We start from the raw sequence: 20,896 nt of genomic DNA, 5'->3' as shown, positions 1-20,896 counted from the left end.
TTGGGCTTGACTGGCCCCAGGTCTGCTCCACCTGTCTCTCATCCTCCCTGACCAGCTAGCCAAGGGTTGTGTCCTCTCCTATAGCGGTGATGGAAACCCAAGTGTGGTCTGTAGAAACACACGGTGATTCTTAAGTCCGTGCGCAGAACTGGCACACCGTCATTTCCTCCCACTCTCCACCAGCCAAAACAGATCCCACAGTCAAGCTAAACTGCGACGGGGTGGGAAAGATGCCCTGTCTTTAGGAGTAGAAACTGCAAAAATCACGTGGTAAATGACACGAGTGCAGGGAGGGGTGAAAGCTTGCACAATGCTGTGAATTGCAACATCATTCTTTTGCTTGTTCTCGATTCTTACGGGAAGGAGTCCAGCGGCTTGCCATCCGAAACGACCGAGTTTTGGCTTGACCTATGAGAGGTATCTATATATTAATTCATATTAAGGAAATTCTGTGGGTCCTACCTTATTAAGAGTTTTAAATCAAGAATCAAAGCTGCATGTTCACCAACTACTTTCTAGTATATAATGAAGAATTCTAAAGTCTTCTATTGGTATTTTGATGTACAAATTACAATTGATTTTTTGATGTACAAATTACTTTAATTGATTTCTTCATAGAGAACTATCCTTGCCTTACTGGAATAAACCCCACATGGTGGTAGCATATTATCCTTTAAAAATATGTCTGTCTTCTACTTGCCAGTCTCTTATTTAGAATTTTGCACTTACATAGTCTTGAAGATAGGACTGCAGGTTTGCTGTTACTGTTCTTTCTTTTTGGGATTTTGCTTTCGCTGTTACGCTGGATTCTTAGATTCATTTTCAAGTCCTCCTCCCCCTTCCCTGCCAGGTGCAGGAGCCGTTTCAATGGCACTGCGGTGACATACTTCTTGGAATTGTGATAGATTTTACCTGGGACACTGTCTGGGTCTGGTATCTGAATGGATAATGTCTCTTGGACACCATTCTCAGTTCCCTGCCTGGTAATCGGACTGTTTCGATTTCCTATCTTTTCCGAGGTGAATTTGCATCATTTATGTTTCTAGAAAATCACCCGTTTTGTCCATGTGTTCAAATTTATTTTCAAAACATCGGACTGAGTAATCTGTTAGAATTCTTTTAATGTCTCCTGTGTGTGGTTATTTCTTCATCCTCATTTCTAATTATGAGTTTTTGTGTCTTGTTTCTTGATTGGGTTAGCTAGTGGTTTATCTAGTTTACTTTTTGCCCAACCCCATACAAATGTGTTTCCACCAAAAGCCACTGCCCTTTGCCTCCCATTCACCTCCCCTCCTTCTAAAGGCTGATCCCACCACCTCTCCCTCGGGGCTCCCCTCCCCTCCTTCTCTGGAAAGGTGTCCCGTGTCCCATCCTCCCTGTGTCCTGTTTTTTTTCTACCCCCCTCTGCTCATTTGTGTCTTTACTAACAGCTTGTACTCATTCTCCAGTTTCTTCCACCTTGAAGTCTCCTAGCTCAAGATCCCCCCACTCCCAGCATATGAGTGATGTCTTTATTTTCTAAGGCTTCCTGGGAGTGAGTTCCTGGTGTCCAGACCACAGGATTGCTCTTCAGGGACCACACGGCGCTCTCACCTTGACGACGCACTTGAAGTGCTCTTGTCGAGGCCCTTTGCGACCATCCTCAGAGCCAAAGCAATGGGCACTCACCTCTGCTTACCTCTCCTGACTGCTTGTGACTTTGGCCCGTCTTTCTGGCACCTTCTCTCCACTGCTGCCTCCTGTTTCTCCGACCATTTCTTCCCAGGGAACTTCGCAAATATCTCTTCTTCTGCTTACCTAATACTCGTCAATGTTATGCAAGGTTCTTGGTGATCTCAGCACCCATGTGGCGTAAGTGACCCCTCATAGGCTGAGGAGTCCTCATACTCCCTGCAGCTCAGGGCAGACCTCCATTCCTGCTTTCCAGGCGTGTTCTCTTGGGTGTCCCACAGGAATTTCACTTCTGGATGCTATCAGTCTCTGTTCATCCCTTGAAATTTGAAATGTCCCACTCCGTGGTCTCCTGGTCAGCCTGCCCTAAGAGAGCCCCTTCCAATATAATCCTCTCCAGGGAGTGTTCTAAACCACAGGCATGCCGTTTCCTTCTGCTTAACACCTTTAACAGCTTCCTGTGGCTTTTAGGATCAAGGTCAGCTATCTTGGCTTTTTTCGTGTGACCCTCACGCTCTGGACCTTGCCAGCCTCCCAAACACCACCACTGGTCCTGCCTGTGCACATCTTTGCTCTAGTCACCACATGACTTGGGTTTCCTTGAACACGTTACCATGTTCCATGTCTCTGGAGATTTCCTATGTTGCTCCTACTTCCTGGACTCGCTTTCTTGCCTTTCCTTCCTGCTTCCTGAAAAGTTGGCTTAACATTTACCCACTTTGGGAAGTCATTCCTGACCTCCACCCTGGTCTGATTTTGCTCATTTGCGGGAGGCCTCTTATCCCCAACCCAAGCTCTCCTTCTCTCGCTGTATCCTGACGGCCACCTCTCTTTTGCCTTCCAGAAGGAAGTCAACTTCAGAGAGGGAGTGGGTCCGAGCCATAGAAAAATAGGAGAGTCGAAAGGGCTCTGGAGTTGGGACAGACCTAGAGGCATGATCCCAGGCTTCTCCGAGCCCGCTCCTCATTTGTAAGGCAGGGGACAAAAGGAACGACCACCACGGGTTATTGCTAGGATTGAACGAGGTAATACACCTGAAATTCCCTTCCACACGGAAGTTAGATTTTTTTTGAAATGCATTTGTTTCTTTTCCTTTCCCCTGTGTTTTCATGGCATGGGGGCAGCAGAGGATTTCTTCAGACGTAGCCTGGACCAAAGCCCTGTTGGGAATTAAGGTGCTGGGAAACAACGACCACACCAAGTACCGGCAAAGATGAGGAGGAGCTAAGTTCTTACACACTTCGGGAATACTCTCTGGGGCCGTCAGATGGTACAACCACCTTGGAAAACAGTCCGGCAGCTTAACCAAGATGGGAACATACACGTGTCATGTGACCCAGCCTGTCCACTCCTAGGTATTTACCCAAGAAAAAAGAAAGTGTGTGTCCACACAGAGACTTGTGCACAAGTGTTCTCAGCAGCTATTTCTGTAATAAACCAACATTCACATGCCCATCGATCGGTGAAGGCATCGATAAAAAAGCATCGATAAAAAGGAATGAATGACTGACATTCGCAAAAACGCTGGTGCATCTCCAAAGAATTCTGCGGAGCGAAAGAAACCAGACGAAAGAGGACGTGCTCAGTGTGACCCAGTTGTAGACAAGGAAAGCTGATCTGCAGTGACAGAAAGCACATCAGTGCTTTCCTAGGGACAGAGTCGAGGGACAGGAGGGAGGAATTGCAAAGGGGTGCAGGAAAACTTCGGGCATGATGGATACGTTTGCTGTCTTGATTGTGGTAATGGCTTCATGAGTTAAACGTACATCAAAGCTTATCAAATCACACACCTTAAATACGGCATATAGTTTATTGTATGTCAATGAAACCTCAATAAAGCATTTAAAGGAAAAGAAGTCACTGATAAGACAAACTTGGCTGCCTGCCTGTCCGATATTTGTTCTCCCTTTCTTTAGCTTAATGGAACCCCACTTTGCTTTGGGGTGGCAGTGTAAATGGACCGTAGTCTAGGCCATTCGGATTAATCCCATTACCCGCCCCCCTCTCTCTCTGCCTCTTTCGCAGCTGGGAGAGTCCATGTGACCTAAGTCCAAAGAGACCTAAGCTAAAGTCTGCAGGTGATGGTTCTGAGAAAGCTTTGGCTGTCTTAATAAAAAGGGGCGAGAATGGCTGGCTTAGCCCCTCCCCCTCTGCCTTCTTCCTGTTTGGAATGAGAACACGATGCCTGGAGCTGCGGCAGCTATCTTGTCACCTTGAGGGAAAAGCCAGGAGAATTTTAAAGATGCTGGCTCTGATTTCATGGAGACTTTAAGTAGCCACCTTCCTCCACGTATTTGTTTTTGTTTTTGTTTTTTTGCGTGTGCAAGGAGATGTTCCCTATTTGTTTCTTGAAACCATTGCACATGGGTTTTCTGTTCCTTGCCACCGAACACATTCCCACTGTTCCAACTGGGTTGGCAATTCAGGTATCTACTGCAGATAACAAACCACTCTGAAACCTAGAACATAAGACAAAAAACCACACCCATTGCATTATGTTCATGATCTTTTGGGTCAGGAATCCTGCCCGGGCACAGCAGAAATTCCTCGTCTCTTCTCCATGTCTGGGGCTTCGGCAGGCAACGGCCATGACAAGTTGACCGTGAAGCCAGTTGTCCAGGGCCTCTGTGAAGTGCTCTGGGGTTAGACCGTCCGAGATGGCTCCTTTGATGATACGTCTGTGCTTAAGCTGTGCCAGCTCTGCCTGGCATTATCCCCTCCCCACGAGACCTCTTCACGTGGCTGGCGGGGGCTACCTCGCAGCATGGCCGTCTCACGGTAGCCAGACTCCTTACACGCTGGCCGACGTGCCTCTGAACAAGTGTGCCAAGCAGGAGTGGAAACTTCCAGCTGTTTTGAAGGTTTGACCTGGCAGAGCTTCACTTCCACTTGATTCCATTGGTCAAAGAGGCCACAGGCCACCTAGATTCAAGGAGAGAGTAGAGGAATTCTGTCTCTCTTTAGGGTGGTGACATGCACAACAATGGGCCACCATCTTGAGGATGAGACGAGCAGCAGTTGCACAGCAGGCACCTAGTTCAAGGTCCAGCTCTGGCTTGGATTCCCTCTGTGATTTGTACGCAGGCTGCCCTCTCGGAACCTCAGGGCGATGTCTAACTTCCTGTCTAAGTTCACCACATGAAGCCTTTCAAACAGTCTCTGGCTTTGGCCTTGTTGAACGTCCTGCAGGTTTCTCCACACCCCGATGTTGCTCTTGATGCCCGAAATTCCTCTCGACCCCCTCCTGCAGCCTCTCCTCGGCCAACTCCTACTTGTCCTTAAGGACTTAGCTCTCGTGCCCCTCCTTGTAGAAGCTTTCCTGACGAGTCCCATCTTCATTAGGTTCTCCGCCCGTGGGCTCTTAGCCCGGCCCGGCCGTCTCTCCTGTCCCTCAGCCCCCCGCCTGCTTGCTAGTCTGGCTAGCCCACCAGAAGGTGAGAGCCAGCGAGCTTTGAAGGCTCAGGCCTGTCGTCTTCATTTGAGCCCCCACCTCACCCCCAGCCCACCCAGTTCCCAGCGCGGTGCCGGGCAGCGTCGGCAGGCGGGCGGTGTTTGTGGAAGGGAGAGAGGAAGGCAGTAGACACACACACACCACACAACAAACATCCGGGGATTCTCACAGGGATTTTCCCTGTTGGCGTACTCTCTGCTCCCAGCTCCCCTGGGAGCAGCTGAAATCCGGGGCTGTAATTCTTACACCAGAGTTCTATTGAAATATGCAATGGCCAGAGAACAGTGTTTGTTCAGCATTTGGCTCAGGAGCTGTCAGCGCCCCTCCTCACAGGGTACCGCATCCCCGATGCCGCATTCGTCAGACCCGGCTCACAGCACAGGCCTGGCTGCCGCAGCAGCCCTTCCCGATGGACCCCTGGGGCCGATGCTTTTCCTGGCCTTCCGTTAAATCCAGGACATATTTTTAAAACGCCTATTTTGCGCCCAGCTCTCTGCCGGGTGGTGAGGGACGACGGAAAACCTGATAGCGGGGCAAAGGTGTGGACAGTGGGGGGAGAGAGTGAGGGGGCTGGAGGGCGGGGAGCGAGGGTGGGGGAGGGAGATGGGGTGCAGCACGTGGTCAGCACGGGACCCGGTCCCGGACCTTCTGCTCCCACTCATCTCCCGCTAATCCTCAGTGCCTGGGCCTTCGTGGCTGTTTTCCCTGCATCTTTTCTGATGGGTGGACCCCCAGGCCTCACGGATCATTCAGTATTACGAACACCGGCCTTCCCTTCCAGCCACAGAAGGAACTTTGGACTTCGGCCTGAGAGAAATGGAGAAACATCAAATGGTTCTTTGCAAGGAGAAAGAGGATCAGATTTGGGTTTAGAAAGCCGATGCCGGTTCGGGATAGAGAATGGGTCGGAGGAGGCGTGAAGGAGGCAGGGAGACCTCGGGGCCGGGGGCCTGTGCCAGGCTTCCTGAGGACCGATGTTGGCAGCCTGCTGCACCTTGGGGCTGCGGGGATGCAGAGAAATGGGACAGATTCAGAGGGTGTCTGGGTTGTGGACTTCCCATTCGTGGTGGGTAGTGAGCGCAGGGAGTGGGAAGCATCGAGGCCGGCACTGGAGGGGGTGGGGGTTGGGGCACTGGCCCCCAGACAAAAGAAACACTTCGGTGATGACGGTGGGGTCCGTTCTGACACTTCCCCTGATGATCTCCTTTCTTGCTTTTTCTGAAATCCGTAGCTACCAAACACATAATGATTTCCTCGGTACTGGGGAAGGTAAGGGGAAACCTTTCCAGTGTCTGTGTTACGATACAGGAAGGCCAGGGCCATTTGTGAGCACAGAACCTACATGTCCTTTGCACCGTGACTCCCATGCACCTGCTAGGTCACTCGCAGGGACTGGGTTAGGCAGCATGAGTACTACCCGTTAGTAAACTTCCCTGGGGGTTTCACACTGTATGATTATTTGGAGACAGATAAATAGAGAGGGGGCCTGAAATCACAGAAGACACAGTTTCCACACCTGGGGGAGGGAAAGAAGGCTTTAAAGAGGTCTTGAGGTATGCGTAAGAGTTCGCCAAGGAGGCAGGGGGATGGAGAGCCCTGGGGACAGATGGCAAAGCCGGAACAAAGGCATAACGTGGGGACTAGAGAACCTGGAAAGGGTGGGGCAGGAATGGCCGGAGATGACGTCGGAAGACCGGCTAGGGTAATGTCATAAACGGCCACGCTCCAGAGGTTGAACTTTACCTTGCAGTTTAGTGATGACCGATAGAGTGCCTTCTGGACACCGTCGCCATCTGACCAGTGGTGGTCGCCTGAACCGCGTGTCAAGAAGGATCCCAAGGTGGAGTCCGCAGGGAGCGATGCGATTGCTAGCGATGGGAGGTGGGCGGCAGGAGTCGCGCAGGCAGTCCGGGCGCCCAGGATGTGCCCTCTTCCGCAAAAGTGCCACCGAAGGAAGGTGGAGTGTGGGACTTGGGGGGCTCAAGAAAGCGCGTTGGAGAAGATTAGCGCGAGGCTCCAGGGAGTACGAGTCGCTGGGAGGCCAGACTCGGGCCATGTTGCCAGTGAGCCGGTAGCGAGTTTAAATGCATCCGAGGAAGGAAGCAGCTATCAGGTGTTTGCAGGGCTCAGGGTAGACCTTTTCGCAGCCGCTTCCGTAATGAGGGTGTGCGGGAGGAAGAAAGAACTTCAGGGCCAACGCTGTCCGTGTCCCTTCTCCCCTTAAGCGAAAACACCCAGGGCGAGAGAAGCCACACGCACCCACAGACGCGCGCGCGCACACACAGCCGCGACCCCACCGAGGGGCACGCTCTACCTTCCCTTCCCTGCTCCCCGTGAAGTCAGAGCATAATTACCGGAAAGCATTTCTGCCTGAATTTTAGATGAGCGCTTTGACAAAATATAATATTGGAAACAATCTTTATCAAACATTCATGTGTCGTGTGAGAGATAAAGCCCGGAATCCATAATTCATACGGCGTGTGTATTTCCAAGTGTGCATGAGAGGCTGAATTTCAATGAGGCAGCCTGAACAATATTTTCTGCCAGACGCAGGCTTTCATCATTTACATTATTCACTAGGTTTTCCAGAACAGTAAATCTTAAATATATATTTGTGTTGGGAAGAGCTTGTGTGCGTGTCTGTGTACACACAGAGGGACGTGCACCCTTTCGGGCACAGATTTGGCGGACGTGCGTTCCAGCTGGAGGGGCACGCGGTGACAGCCGGGAGGCTTGGCGCGGCGAAGGCGCAGGGTTCCTTCTGGAGGACGGCCCACGTCCCCATGGACTCCGCGGCTCGCTGCACAGGCATCAAATCCACCCACCCTGTTGTCTCCCTCTTCAGACCCAGCCAGCGTCTCACTTGGAACCCCTAAAAGAAAGTAAGGCTCAGATGAGGGGCGTTGCCGCAGATGCTTAAGAGCAGGGCTACTCAGGATTTATTTGCCATACTCTTCAGGAAGTAATTGTCCCTGAGTCTCCAAAGGTCAAGATCGGAATGAAGTGCTCATGAAGATTGTTGGGTTTTGTCTCACTCTGGTGCTCAAATCTTTTCCGCAACAGCCTCCCTAGTTGGTGGAATAGTTTCTGCTTGCATACCTTAGAGACGGGGAGCTCACTACTCCCAGAGTTTGCCCCACCCTCGCTGCTGAGAGTCAGGACCGCCCAAGGGTCTTCCCTGGATTGAGGCAAAATTTGTCTCACGATTGTCACCCGCTGTTGACGAAGCCCCACAGAGTGAGCGCAGGGAAGCCGTTCAGAGCTCTGAACACGACCTCACATCCCTGAAACCTTCTCTGCCCAGATCTTTGTCCCTTTAGCGTTCCCTCACCCAGCTTGCGTGGTGGGTCCAGACGTGCAACGCCCAAACTCTCCTTCAGCACCAAGGAGCTCATTCTCGTGAAGCCGAGGTTGCTGCCTGCTGCTGGCTGGCAGCTGAGTCCCTCCTCAGGCATTGCCCTGGGCAGAAGGGACTGGCCTGCCCCAGGTTGTGCCCTCGCCGGGGACAGCCACGGCCAATGACTAGGAGATGAATCTTTGAAAAGTCCTTTCCGGTTCTTGAACCCCCATGTGGTGGGCTAAGGGTCTGCTCCACCGCACGCAGTTCAGCCTCCCCCTCTGCCCAATCTTGCGTTTTTCAGTCCCCACAGGAGTCGATCCAGGGATCCTCTCCGATAACGTCCCGCACGTGATCTCTGTGGCAGAGTCCCAGGAACTGGACCAAAGACGGTCGAGGCAGGAGTGGGCTGAGGAAGAGACTCCAAATAGGACTGTGGAATGGGACCTCTGCTAGCCAGCAGACAGGAAGGATGTTATCACTGGTGGTGGATGCCCGACTGAGGGCTCCCAGCCTGGGGGATGATGGTCCAATTGTAGGGACTCCCTCCCGCCCACTTGGAGAAACTGGTGGGACGGGTCCTGGTGGAAGGGAATGCCTGGCAGGTGGCACATTTCAGGAGGCTGAGGAAATTAGTAATTATAAAGACGATGGGAGTGTCTGGCTTGTGCTGAGTGCAAGCCCCAGACCAGAAAAACAACAACAACAACAAACCAACAAAAGGCTATACGTGATTAATTACCAGTTGAAGGCAACTTGTTGTAGTCCGTGGGCTTCCCTGGTTACATAGAAAGAAAGTCACTTCTCCAGCAGCTGGAGACAGGAGAGCGCTGAGGTTCTGGACCCTAAGTGGAGACCAGACAAGAGGCCATTCTGACCTCTCACCTTGAGTCAGTTGGCTATGCCAAGGTCATGGCCCTGCATGGGACCTTCAGACTTGTGATGGGAGTATCTGGGTCAATAACTTGAGAACTTTGAACCCCAGACCTGCTGAGCCCCTGGCCTGCCGAAGTGGCCCTCTCCCTGACCTTGAAGTCTAGCGCTCCCCACCCCTTGCTTACAGATGATGCGGAGGCCTCCACCTCCCACGGCATCTGCCCGCTCGGGACCTACCTCCGTCCCCCTCTGGGACACTGGACCGACACTGGGGCTAAGTCACTATACAAATCGGCCAGCGAATAGGGGCCTTCTCAAGGAGGAAAGGAGGTACAGGACCCACCACACATGCTGGCAGGGCCCAGGGGCGCATGCATGAGAAATCGGGGGCGCTGAATGAGGGGTGGAAGGCAGTAGCTATCAGTATGGGGGCAACTCCCTTGGTGTAGGATTTCACACCCTGACAAGGACCTTGGAAGCCGATGTTAACGTGCTGCTCATGTGGTTCTTCGAAGCTTGGAAGAAGATATGGCCCACGCTATGTAAGGTAGAAATGTCATAGTTGCAGTGGCACATGGCAGGAGAGGGGATCCACAAGTCGGAGGAGGAAGCGTGCTAGAGTGGCTATTCTGTGTAAGGCTGAAAAGCCTAGCAGCTACAGAAGGGCCTGGTTGACAGGTCACTTACCAAAGCAGGGACAGCTATGCTGGTGAGGGGGTACCAGCAGCGGGGGGGGGGGGGGGCACTGGGGGTGTTGTCTGTAGACTAGGCATGGCTGGAGGTGATGTCATATGTCACAAACCTGGGCTCCCAGCTAGCAGTTGGGATCTTAGGAAAGGGCAGAGGCAGGTGGCAGTGCTTACCTGTCAGAAGCAAGGTGGGGACAACTATCGCAGCGAGCAGTGAGGTCAGAGCGGTGGCCAGGTGGGCCTGGCCTGCAGATTGATGGGTGAGGCCACAGAACGCCACGTCCCTGAGGTAGGGTGACCGTCAGGATGCAGGGGGTTTCTAGGACAAGGAACTTTCGGCGCTAACGCCACGGAAGTCCTGCTCAGACTAAGATAAATTGGTCACCTTGCCCTCAGGGCAGCTCAGAAGAGTATTGCTCAATAAATACAAAATTAAAAAAAAAATAAAGACAGATGATCAGGAGGCTAAAAGCAGCTGTCCCAGTTTAAACAAAAACAAAAATAAAAAGCAAAAAAAAAAAAATACAAACAGAAAACCACACGAAACCCCTGTGATCCCTTATCTAGTTTCTGAATCTGAGCCATTTTGCAGGCCCAGAATGTACTGACTAAAGAAGAGGATAGGTCCCCGTAGGGAAGGACCCGCATCGCCACAGCAACTGGGGTCAGTGATGACTGCCCCCGTCCTTTTAGGGCTCATGTACTGAAGAAGGGCAAATGCCCAGAGTTGATTAACATTGGTAAACGGGCCCCTGCAGTCATCATGGCCTCTGTTAGAGTGGGATGTGTTTGGGGTCAGCTTATACAGATGCTCCTGACACAGAACTGACTCACATGGGTCCAGAGCATCCCCTGAGCCACACTGGGGAAGTGTCACCCAGTGTCCCACAAGGTGTCCTAGCGGGAAAGGCCAAGTAGAAGCCTTGAAACTCTTCCATCCCTACCCCCGCTTAAGATAGAAAATGAAAAACAATCTTGCCTCCCAGCTGGGAAACGGCAGAGACTGGTGCCACCTTTAGTCCTAAAGAATGCAGGAGTGGTTGGTCCCCACCATTTTACCATTTCATTCACCAGCAGGAGCCTCCAAAGATGAGCTGGGTCTTGGAGGACGAGAGTGGGCCACGATAATTTGAGCAGGTAGTTGACCCCAGTTGGAGGCACCGTGATTGTACCAGAGCACAGAAGATAGCTCTGAGCACTGCAAGGTGTGTGTGCACAGATCCCTATCAGGAAAGAGGGCCAGGGCAGTTCACACTCTCATGGGGTGCAAATCTGTTCACCCTTAAGGTCTTTCACCATGGTTTGCTGCTTCTGTCCTCCATCACAACATAGTCCCAAAGACCTCGAACTGTCTAGACAAACCGTATAACATCTCACTGATCTGGTTGATTGGTGAGATCACATCAATCAAACCAGGAGAGCAAGAGTTGGCGAGGGAGTTGGGGGCCTTGGTAAGTCACCTGTACTCCAGCGAGAGGGAGTTAAACCCTACAAAGATGTGGGGAGTCACCTCCTCCGTGACGTTGTTAGAGGTGGGTGTTCTGGGGCCAGGACTCTCTTCCAAAGTAAAGGCAAACGATCTCATCTCAAAGTTTCCAGCACTGAGAAGGAAGCACGCACCTCGTGGGTCTCCTTGGATTCTGCAGGCAGTACACTCCACACTAGGAAAAGCTGCTCCAACCCATTTATTGTGGGACACCGAGGACCCCTGCCTCGGTGGGCAGGAGTCCTGTAGCCGATGCAGGTTGCTGTGCAAGCAGCCCTGCTGCGTGAGCTACATGACTGGGCAGACTCTAAGGTATTACAGCTATTTGTAGTAGGAAAGGAAACTATGTGGAGTTATGGTGAGTTCCAAAAGGAAAATTACCGTGTAGACGCTCAGGGTTCTGGAACAAGGCCACGTCATCTGCAGTGGAGACTCAGACATTCAAAAAACAGCTCTTAGCATGCTTCTGGGCACGGGTACAAATGGAGCCAATGACCATGAGACGTTAAGTGACCACGAAGCCAAAATTGTTCATCGTGACCTGGGTTCATATACAAACACCGAGGCATGAGATTATTGTAGCTTGGAAGTGGTACACCTGGGATCAGGCATGATGGGACCAGATGACACCAGGAAGCTGCCCAAGAAGCAGACACCACCTCCCATGTCACCCGCCACTGTTGTTCAGGTCCCACCAGTGGCTCCATGGGTGAGGTCCCTTAAGACTAACTGACGAAGTAGCAAACAATAAAAAACAAGCTCTATTCATGGATGTGTTGGCTTGATACATAGGTACAAGCTGGAAATGAACCACCGCTACCCTATAGTCCCACACAAGGATGCCCCTGAAAGACAGCAGAGAGGATAAAGCCTCCCAGCAGGCAGAGCCCCAGGCAGTGTCCTTGGCCATCAATTCTGTGGAGAAAGAGAAAAGGCGTGGAGTAGAACCTAAGTGGCTTGCATTGGTCCCCCTTTCATTCTGGAAGGGGAAGTGATTCATTTTGGTCGGAATTGGCATAAATTCTAGATGTAGGTTTACTCTTCCCACCTGCTGGACCTCAGCTTGTGCTGGACCTCAGCTTGTACCATACATAGCTGGTGGCTTATGGATCCCATATAACGTTGAATCACATGATTCAAGAGAATCACTTTACAGCCACGGAAGTATGACAGTGGGTGGCAGACCTTAGGATCCTTTGGGTTTATCACATACTGCATCCCCAGACACTGCCACCTGAGAGAGTGAAGGAATAACCTTTGAAAGTGCTGCTCAGGCACCAGTTTGGAGATGATGCCTGTGAGCCTGGGATATCCTGCAGGGTACAGCATGTACCCTAAGTCGATGACCACTTAATGATGCTATGTTCCTAGTAGAGAGAATGAATGGGTGTGGGGACCAAGAAGTAAAAACAGGAGTGTCTCTACTTACTGTAATTCCCAGGGACCCGCTTGAGGAATCTCTGCTTCCTGTCTCCACACCACTAGGCTCTGTGGACCTAGAAATCCTGGTTTCCAAAGGGGAAATGTCTCCACTAGGGGACAGAGGAAGTCACATTAAACTTTAGGCTGTGGTGTCACCTGGTCTCTTGGGGCTGCTTATTTAAGTTGAAAGACTGGTAAATAAGGGACAAAGTCGCTACCCTAGCAGGGTTAAGGAAATTTGATCATTGGGAGGAAGTAGAGATGTTGCTGAACCAAACAAAGGGCAGGAAAGAGTATGATTGGCCTCAAGACACTGGGGAGTCTCTTGTTCTTTCCTACCCAATTTTGATGATAAACTGAGAACCACAATAGCCTATAATGCAAGTCCCCGTAACACAGAGAGGCCTGAGAAGGGGATGGCAACCGGAGATTCAGACCCTTCAGGGGTGAGAGTTTGGTTCATGAAACCAGTTGAGCCACAGAGTGAGCATAGGTGCTAGATGCTCGTGAAGGGAATCTAGAATAGGTAGCCCAGGAAGGAGATTATGAGTACCACCTGCAGCCATGATGTCTACAGTGGGTCTCACTAAACTTCCTCTTGTTCAAGTTTTCCCAGGAAAAGAGACAACCAGAATGAGGAGACAGGATAATTTGCTCCAAGAAGCTGTGATATAAAACAGGTGGCTGTGTGTATTGCAAGGGGTGGACTGTAGTGGGTGGTGTGATGCTACAGTGCCTGGAGCCTGCTCTAGGACTGAGCACTCACTCCCAGCTGCCAGGAGTGCTGTTTCCCAAGTCCCTTCTCAGGAACTACCCTTGGCCAAAAGGAGCTACCCTGCCTCCCGTGTGGGAGCAGCCCACATCCAATGGTTGGTTGATATGGGGTACAGAAGTTCATTCCCAGTTCAGAAACTCTGAAGGGCCATGCCAGCACCAGAGGCTCTGCTGGGGCTTTCACTGCAATCACAACACGGTTCTCCCTCCGCCCAAAGATGCTTGCTCTACTCCCTCACAGGTGTGTTCCTGACAGCACTCCCTACTAAACTCCCCATACAGAAATCTCCATCTTAGAGTCTGTTTCCTGGCGAATTGCTCTTACACATGATTTTAAGATCTCTGATGTCTGGTTTCTGGTCATGTTGTAGATTATCGGTATGTCTCTTGACCAATGGTTTCTAAAATAGAAACTGAACTCCGACTTTCCCCAGTAGGTTAGGAGATTGTCACCTCCCTTACAGTAGACCCTATACATTTATTAACGTGGCCCACTTTAGCAATAACATTTTTACAGTCAGGCCACACTGTTGACCTTTCTAAACCCACTCTTGGTTAGAACTCCACATCTTTTCTAAGCCTTGTGGCTGTTAAATCTTGTGTCCCTCATTAAGCATGTGCAGTCAGCTTTTGGGGGATCAAGCACAAGACTTAGGTTCTTCTTTTCAGTTCCATCTGGTTGGCTGCCACTTATCATTCCTACCTGTTGAAAGATTTTTGGATCAGAACTTCATTTGATTCATTTATCTTTCCTTTCAAATTCATGTCAGACTCAAATTTGATAAGCTGGCCTTCCATGTCCTTATTCAGGCTGTTAATGAAAATGCTCATCAGGATGCCCCAGGCCTTCCCGGGGGTTGGCTGTCTTCTTCCTGGAGTGGGACAGAGTGCTCGGTCATGTCAGAGGACAACACATCTCTTTTCTTCTCTGCTGTGAGCTTTGTGAGAAGCTCATTATCACCACTGCCAATAGGTATTGGCCCTTTCCTCACGGTCCCACCCCTGCCACCAGCCCTGTGAGCTCTCTGCCCTTGTTAGCCTTCAGGAGCAGCTAAATAACTGGCCCAAGGTCACATGGCTCTTAAGGGGCAGAGCCCGGATTCATACCTGGTGTGGGGCAAAGCCATTGATTGACCTACACTAACCCGACTGTTTCCCCAACACTCCTCTGACAGTCTCCGTGGCTCCAGGAGGTTCAGTGACTTGCCCCAAGTCACACAGCTAGTGACAGAATGAAGCCCGAACAAGAAACCGCCAGTGTCTTCATAGGAGAACGTCGGCCTCTCTGTCCCAGTTTACAGAGGAGCGCACGGAAGCCCAGAAGAGGGACGATGACGTTGCAAGTCACGTTATAAGCTGCAGTCCTCACAACAATTCTGCATGCTCTGCAGACCGCATTGTCGCCTGTCACCCTTGCTCTGCTAGAGCGGGAGTCACTTATTGGCTGTTGTATTTACCGATTTACTGTTGTGTCCCCAACTCCCCTAACTCTGCCTGGCACAGAGTGGGTGCTCAATCTGTTATTTATTCACCAAAACCTGGGGTTATGATCTCTGTGGTTCCAGTCAGGGACCCGGCGCCCCTGAAACAATGTCACCTGTGATGTGCGGAGGGCCAACGGTACCTGGCATTTTACCCGATGCGTCGTGACCGCACAGTTATTACCTGTGAATCAGCTGGTGCTTTTCGGGAAGTCCGTCGTCTCCCTGGAGCCGTCAGCTTTCCTCTGTTCTTTGCTGAAATCACGGCCTGAGCATTGCCCAGGAGGGAATGTCCAGGGGACACCCGCAGTGATCTCTGTCTCTTCCGCCACCCACACGGCGTTTGGTCTGGGTCTGGGCACCAGACAGCTGACGGCTGAGGGATCTTGCAGCGTCGTGCCAGGAACAGCTGGCATTTTTGCTGTGCAGGTTGTGCTGTCGTGGGATTCATTTCTGTCTCCTATCTCCCTTGCCTTTTTTTTTTTTCTTCCCGACAGAGAAATAGGAACATCCTGTTCTCATGCAACACTAAGAATCTGTCTCAACAAGCCCCTCGGTGAGTTAGCGGTAAATATTGTGAGAAACCCGCCAAGGTTTTAATTGTGCGTGGCCATCAGGTCTGTAGGGAGCTGGCTCCTTTGGAGACCTCCCTGGAGAGCACTGCAGAGGGGCAGCGGTGGGGGGTGTGGGGTATGCTCCTGGGCCCTTCAAGGGCCTGAATTCTAAGCCACTTCTTGATTTCAGGACAGACTCTGAATATTTAGCATAACAAAGCATTTTTTTTTAAAAATATTAGTCATTAACCAAAATTCCCTGGGCAAGAAGACATTTGGAATGGTCACATTGCCGTTTCTTTCCTGTGCCTCTGGACTCAGAGGTGTTGGTCAAACTCATTACCACGTGGTCAGTCAAGAGACCATCCATCCTTGGCTTCCCGTGGCAATCACGCTCGTTCCCACCGTGTCCTGACAGTCCCACACTGGGAGCTGTGCTCACCCACCCTGGGGTTTCTACTCAGAGAAGGCCCAGTAACTCGAGCGGTCCAAAAACATCCTCCCTACAGTAGAAACATCTTTTGGCTCTGCCTGGCGTGTTCCTCCATTTTTGTCTTCTGCCACGGGGCCATTTCTTCTTGGGGGCCTGTTAGGATGGCCCTCGCATCTCAGAAGTGGCCTCTCCTGCTAACTCGCAATGATTTTTTAAAAGTGCATGCGTTAGACTTGTCAAGAATTAGGATGGGAGGCCACCTGGAGACCAGCTAGTCTCTCCCGTCCTGTTATAGGGCAGGAAACTTAGGTACAGGCAGGCTCAGGGCCCTGTCCGAGATGACACAGCTAGTAAACGGCAGAGCAGGGATTCAAGGCCGGGCAGGCAGGCAGGCGCCCGGCCCCCACTCTGGACCGCTGCCTTTTGCTGCCTGTCCAGCGCAGGTCCAGAGAAGTCATTTGCCCGGGTCATCCGGCAGCTGGAAAGCCAAATGAGAACACTGTATTAGTTGGCTAAGGCTGCTGTAACAAAATACCGCAGAACATAAACAGAAGTCTATTCTTTCCAGAAGAGGCCAGAAGTCCAAGAGCAAGGTGTGGGCCAGGCTGGCTCCTCCTGAAGCTGTGAGGGAAAATCTGCTCCACGCCGTCCCGATAGCTTGTGGTGGTGGGCCAGCCACCTTTGACGCTTCTTGGCTTGCGGACGCATCACCCGAGTCTCTGTCTTCCTCTTCGCGTGGAGTTCTCCATGTGCCTGTGTGTCTTCTGTATCTAAGTCCCCCTCTCTTTTCAAGTGTATTTATTTATTTTCAGAGAGAGAGAGCATGAGCAGGGGAGGGACGGAGAAGGAGAGAGAATCCCAAGTGCAGAGCCTGATGCAGGGTTCGAACTCACAAACTGTGAGATCACGACCTGAGCCGAAATCAAGTCGGAAGCTTAACGGACTGAGCCCCCCAGGCGCCCCATAAAAACCCCCTTTTAAAAAGGACACCGGTTATTTTGGATCAGGGGCCTGCCTACTCTTAATTATATCTGCAGTGACTCTTTTTCCAAATAGGGTCACATTTCAGGTGTTTGGACCTGAGACTCAACATATAAATTTGGGGGGGACACAATTCAACTCCCAACAAACTCTGATCTTCTAACCCTTGGTCATCCTCTTGTGAACCTGAACAATTTTTAATTTGACAAAATCATAATCAAACTGAATAAAATATGGGTTCTTGGCAGCCTGGGAGGAACTATTCCAACTTGAAATGATTGAATACTGTGGCACCCTGACTCTAAACTGCCTCTACGTAAATTGGTTGTGCCTGGGGCTCACGCTCACTGGGACAGACAACTGCAGCGTTTCGAAGGGGACAGATAGCAGAAGAATCCAGAGGTGAGGAGGGTTAGGAGCGGAGGCTCGCTGTCTGACATGTTTATTCAAGGGGTTTATTTGTATTTTCCATCTCCGTGCCAGATGTCAGCTCCATAAGGGCAGAACTGGAACTATTTGGTGCACATCAGTAGCAACTGCACAGGGCTGCTCGGAGGCCCAGTCTCCCGCTCAGGAATGCAGGGTCATAACTGCCCGGCCATCCCGATGCCTGCTTTGTGCATTGCAGACTTGTTTCCTTAACTGAACGGTAAGCCCTTCGACAGAAGAGACCCCTCGTCCAAGTGCCTATCTCAGAATCCCAGTTGGAAGGCACTTGGCACTGGGGTAGATCTGATCGTGACCCGTAGCTTCAACCTCTTTCCCCGCGACCGAAATCTCAGCAAAGCCGCAACGTAGCCTCCACGCAGTGCGATTGCTGTGGTAGCACAGTGCTTCCCCGTGGCCTCTGGCCCGCCATCCTCTGCTCCCCCTGCCGCGCACCCCTACCCATTTCTCCTTGTGTAATTAAAGGGAAAATGTTCTGCATTCATTTGCTTTATACTTTATCAAATAAGGGAGAGATGAATTAAGAGGTCCATATTTCTATTTCAAGGTTCATGTGCTTTCACAAACTGCACAAGTAGTGCTCTTAAAACCTGCCTTGTCAGCAGGAAGTGTCTGCTCGAAACTCGCCATCTCCCCCCCACCCCCTTCCTGTTTATATCCCCAGTGCAACTTCTAAATAGACGTGATGGGTAGGACTTTTGCATAGACAATTGTGAAATAATGCTCAGAGCCGCCAGCATTCTCCGGTCTCTCTGTCCCTTTCTCTCTCTCTGTCTCATATTGTTCAAGGATCTTTCTGGAGAGACGGATGCCAGGCCCTTGGCTCAACTCACGTGATGGCCACAGACATTGATTCAGTACCTGCTATGTACCGAGGGCTGTAGTGGGCACCACTGGAGAAATGAAAATGTTCATATCTTAAATTTCTCTAGTACTTTCTAGTTAAGCTAGTTCTATATTCAAAACGGCCTTGCGTCCTTTCAAAACCCTCTGCCTTGGATATTATTATTACTAGCTTTGCCAATCTGTGCGGGGTGGGGGGGGGGTGGAACTAAAGCTGAGAGAAATTAAATAACAAGGGTCCTTCACATTCAGCGGGTCAAGGACCCCCTGGTAGCCTGGTGAAGTCTATGCAATCCAGCTCAGAATACATTTTTAAATGCGTCAAACAAAATGCCTGGGTTCATAAGGGCAACTAATGATATTGAAATGCAGTTTTCCAAACATTTTAAAAGTCTGATATAGCAATTTATGTGCCTCTTTATCGAGGCATTAAATAACAAGATTCTAGGGCGCCCGAGTGGCTCAGTCAGTTAAGTGTCATGATCTCACGGTCCGTGGGTTCGAGCCCCGCGTCGGGCTCTGTGCTGACAGCTTGGAGCCTGGAGCCCGCTTCAGATTCTGTGTCTCCCTCTCTCTCTGCTCCTCCCCTGCTCATGCTCTGTCTCTGTCTCTCTCTCAAGAAATAAATAAACATTAACAATTTTTTAAATTTAAATTTAGACAAGATTTTAATAACTATTGCAGCTTTAAGGTAATGACTTGCATATATCAGGAATCAGCAAACTATCATCTGGATCATCACTTGTTTTTGTAAATAAAGTTTTATTTGAACTCAGCCCCACCCTTTCAAGCTTCTCTTGTCCAAGACTGCTTTAGAGCGACAAGAGCAGAGCGGTAGTTGTAACAGAGAAAGAACGGCCTATCATGCCTAAAATATTTACTCTCTGGACCTTTACAGAAAAAGTTTGCTGACCCCTGTTGTCTTCAATATTTTGAAACATCTGCAACAACTTTAATGGAACAGGCAGAGATGTGTGGTTTCTACCGGTGACAAAAATCTCAGATATTTGCAAATACTACTGTGGCTTGTTGCCTCCATTTGTAACCGAAGCATGTCATTTTTTCCATCCAAGTTCATGGGCCCCCAGAAGTGCATTCATGATGCTGATAGGGGTAGAATTCCAACCCAAGTTGGTCTGTTTCAGAAACCAGCATTTGTCCTACAACCCTTGATGTCTGGTACTTGAGAAATCTCACAGCCTAGTGGAACACACACACACACACACATACTCACACACTCACACACACCCTTCTAGGCAGACAGTCCCTGCCTAGTGCTATCATGAGGAGATAAGTGCCATGGAACTCTTGGGGAGGCAGGGAGGTCCAATCCCTTAACCTTCTGAAGTCCTTGATCAATGCAAAGCCACCACATATGGCTGGCACCTGGCCCAAAGGGTGAAGTGAACTCTAGCTCAGCTACCAAGCCTGCTTGTGTTGGAGGCTGGGATGCCTTTCTAAAAGCTTCACAATTGGGACACATGCGTGGCTCAGTCAGTTAAGCATCTGACTCTTGATTTTGGCTCAGGTTATGATCTCATGGCTTGTGCGTTTAAGCCCCATGTCAGACTCTGTGCTGACAACATGGAGACTGCTTGAGATTCTTTCTCTCTCTCTCTCTCTCTCTCTCTCTCTGCCACTTCCTCTCTCGCTCTGTCTCTGAAAATAAATAAACTTAAAAAAATGAAAAGTTTCACAAAAATAAATAAAATGCTCTCAAAATGCTCTGTGGGCTAGGGAAAGTCTGGGTATGTCTTCTCTTCAGCAACGTGGACGAGCCTATATTTGGACTTAGACTTGATGGGTACTTACTGATGTATGGTCTGTCCCTCAAACATTTAAGGGGCATTGATGGATTGACTCCCGGATAGGTAATAAGAAAGAGGAAGACCATTATTACACTGAGGGATTATAAAGACTGCACTCTGCAAACTTTCCATTCACTCATTTGTTCATTCACATCTTCCCTCCTAAAAATGTTCATTAATTACCTGCTATATGCCAGCCTCTTATTTAGGTCTCTTATTTCAGGGAGATATATATATATATATATATATATATATATATACACACACACACACACACACACATATACACACACACACACACACACACACACACACATATATATATATACACATACACACAAGCCATAGGAAGCTTAGTTCAGCTTTGTGATTTCCTAGCAAGGTTACCTTGGGGAACTTCTATTCTCTGATTTCTATTAGTCTATCTATAAAATGGGAATCGTAAATATACCTGCCACCCACCTGACAGATTTGAGGTGCATCCAAGGAGACAATAGATGGGAAGATTGTTGGGGAGAAAATGTTTAAAAGATCAAAAGGAAGGAGAGATCTCTGCAGTTCCGGTGGGTTGGGCTTGTTCATAGATGAAGTGGCCTTGAGTAAGCCTTGAAAGATGGACAGGATCTGAAGAGGCCAGAGGTTA

Source organism: Neofelis nebulosa, chromosome 13 (genome assembly GCF_028018385.1).
Source record: "Neofelis nebulosa isolate mNeoNeb1 chromosome 13, mNeoNeb1.pri, whole genome shotgun sequence".
NCBI classification, from domain to species: domain Eukaryota; kingdom Metazoa; phylum Chordata; class Mammalia; order Carnivora; family Felidae; genus Neofelis; species Neofelis nebulosa.
Note: the sequence above shows the minus strand (reverse complement) of the source record.